This window comes from Paramormyrops kingsleyae, chromosome 8 (assembly GCF_048594095.1).
Source record: "Paramormyrops kingsleyae isolate MSU_618 chromosome 8, PKINGS_0.4, whole genome shotgun sequence".
Taxonomy (NCBI): domain Eukaryota; kingdom Metazoa; phylum Chordata; class Actinopteri; order Osteoglossiformes; family Mormyridae; genus Paramormyrops; species Paramormyrops kingsleyae.
Genome location: NC_132804.1, coordinates 37,577,857 through 37,580,767, shown reverse-complemented (window position 1 = coordinate 37,580,767; position 2,911 = coordinate 37,577,857). Strand labels below are relative to the sequence as shown.

General features: G+C 42.9%; 1 long non-coding RNA gene across 1 annotated transcript; it reads left to right on the top strand.

The window, feature by feature from the left end:
• Nucleotides 1–1,262: 1,262 nt before the first annotated feature.
• On the top strand, nt 1,263–2,607 carry LOC140592340 (uncharacterized). Its single transcript, XR_011992740.1, has 2 exons — nt 1,263–1,507; nt 1,914–2,607. It is a non-coding gene; the product is annotated as an uncharacterized lncRNA (long non-coding RNA).
• The last annotated feature ends 304 nt before the right edge of the window (nt 2,608–2,911 follow it).

The window sequence follows — 2,911 nt, the reverse complement described above, 5'->3', positions numbered from 1 at the left end:
TCATTTAGTTATTGAACTTCCTACAATCAATTGTAAAGGGGTCAACTTTGATGTTAGGTATCAGGCATGTGTCTGTGACTTTTATATCTGAAGTTATAAGGTAATTATTCCAAAGAGGGAAGAAATGCCCCCCCATGCAAGGGGCCCCTGGTGCACTCCAGTTAAATGCCACGGCCTACCTGAGCATTGTTTCTGACCATGTCCATCCCTTTATGACCACCATGTACCCATCCTCTGATGGCTACTTCCAGCAGGATAATGCACCATGTCACAAAGCTCGAATCATTTCAAATTGGTTTCTTGAACACAGGGGCGTTGCTAGAGATTTTGGGAAAATGAAAGCATATCATATTAGGCCCCCCAGTCCAAACCAATCCAGTAATTTTCCTAATTTTTTAGGGCCCCTGTCACTCAGGGGCCCTTGGAATCGTCCAAGCTTTCCTTCCCCTTACGGCGCCCCTGCTTGAACATGACAATGAGTTCACTGTACTAAAATGGCTCCCACAGTCACCAGATCTCAACCCAATAGAGCATCTTTGGGATGTGGTGGAACGGGAGCTTCGTGCCCTGGATGTGCATCCCACAAATCTCCATCAACTGCAAGATGCTATCCTATCAATATGGGCCAACATTTCTAAAGAATGCTTTCAGCACCTTGTTGAATCAATGCCACGTAGAATTAAGGCAGTTCTGAAGGCGAAAGGGGGTCAAACACCGTATTAGGCTCCGACCACACGAAGCCGGTGCGTTCCCTATCCGATCATTTTTTTTCCTCGTTCTAAAAAAAAATTGCGTAAACACGGCGTCGTCTCAAGAAATATCTGCGTACAAACGAAACCACTGAAAACGGTGTAGTATATATGCCAGACCAGTATGGGGTGCTGTAATTCTGCCATAGAGATACACTATACACAGAGAAGAAGACTTTGGGCATGCGCATAACCTTGCGCGCTGTATACGAACCAAGAAGAAGAAGAAGACGAAGATGGCGAACGCAACAACTTCAAGAGCAAGAGTGGAGTCTTTCGTGTGGACTGACGACGAAGTCGAACTTCTACTCAGAGTCACACTCGACTACAAGTCCACTAAGCTCCAAGAAAACGTGGACTGGGAGTCGTGTCACTCCAAATATAGTGATATAATGGACGCATTTCAGGCACAGTATCCGAGGGAGCAAACCAATAAGGATTTCCCTCACGATGCTACCATGGTCTCAAAAGCCCAAGTCACCACAAAGGTGAAAAATATACGCAGCAAATACAGGCATGCGGTGGACACAGGGCGTCGAAGTGGTCAAGGACGGGTAGTACTCATATTTTATGAGCTTTGCGAGGAGATCTGGGGTGGTTCGCCTGCTACACGCTCCATCGATGCCGGCATCGAGACGGGTGACCTGGAAGAGTCGTCTACATCGACAGTGGAGCTGTCTTCCGATGCTCCAAACTCCACGGAATCCTTCGACTGTCTTACATCTGCGGTTGTAAAGCAGCGCCGGGATTTGCTCCAGGTAAAATTGGCTCCAGGTTTATGATTTCAAGCTTAGCGAGTATGAATGTGAGGCACTATGTAAAGCGCTTTGTTGGCCATGGGTCTGTTGAAAGCGCTGTATAAATGCAGTCCATTTACATATGATACAGTATTGTATGTAGTATATGATGACACAATCAACTTTGAGGTGAACTATTCCTTTAATTTTAGTTCAATTAATGCATTTGTTTAAAAGTAGGTAAAATCAATTGTGTGCAACCACTTACCATAACATTTAGTAAATTCAATGAATTAGTTTTTTTTTCAGTATAGTTAGGATGGATTTATGTTCTTTGTGTAGATGTGTTGGTTTAGTGCATTATTCACATAGCTTTCGGAACTTATTTTGCTTAATAATAATGCACATTTTCTCTGCTTTATTTAAGGCAAAGTTGAACAGCCATAGAGGAGACAGGCTGAAGAGGAAGGTTCCCACCGATCCGGCAGAGGAGGACCTTAAAATAAAGAGGAGGATGTTGGAGTTGATGGAGCACTCTTCTAGACGCAACTCCGACAACATGCTGCAGATAAATACAAACATTGCTAACATTACCAGCAGCATTCAGGAGTGTTTTTCCTTCATGAGGGAATTATTCCAACGTCAATTTACACCCACCCACAGCAGCAGTGGTCAATTCCAAGGGCACCCACCATCATTCATGAACACAACACCACACCCTACTACACCAGCCTTCCTGCACACACCTCTGCCTGATAAACCAGCAAACCAACCTCGACAGTACCGCCCTGAATGCTACACACCTACACCACATGTCACCCCACATCAGCAAACATCATTTTCATACAGACGTGCACTGCTGCAAGATGACACAGAGTGACTGCCCTGTTGCACTATATAATTCTTGATTGTATATTGTTTTCACTGCACGTCAGTTCTGTGCACGGTTGCACTTTATACAGTTTGACCTGTTTTGTGAGTTTATTCTACCTGTACAGTAGTTGTATATAGTTATTGTGTTTTGTGCACTGTTGCACTTTATACCTGTTCAATATTACCAGTTTTTTTTTAAATGGTTCTTTGACCTAAATATTTATTTTCCAATAAAAAAAGTTCTGGAATTTTTGCAGTCATTTATTTTCACTAGACATATTCAACACAACACTTTCAAAATAATCATTAGTACATTTTCCAAATGTAAATAGTGTAAATACTTAAAAAAAACTGACCAAAATAGGAAAAAAAAAACTTGATGGCCAGCATTTAAGGGTCAAGGTACTTTGTGAGTACTCTCCTCACTCTCTTTCCCTCTCCTTCATTACAGTCTGTGAGGTAGTTGTTGCATTGTGTAGGAGGCTGTAAGTCTTTATCACCTTGCATCGTTCCCAACACACACTGTTCAGCCACAGTCTCCTTACAGTTTTC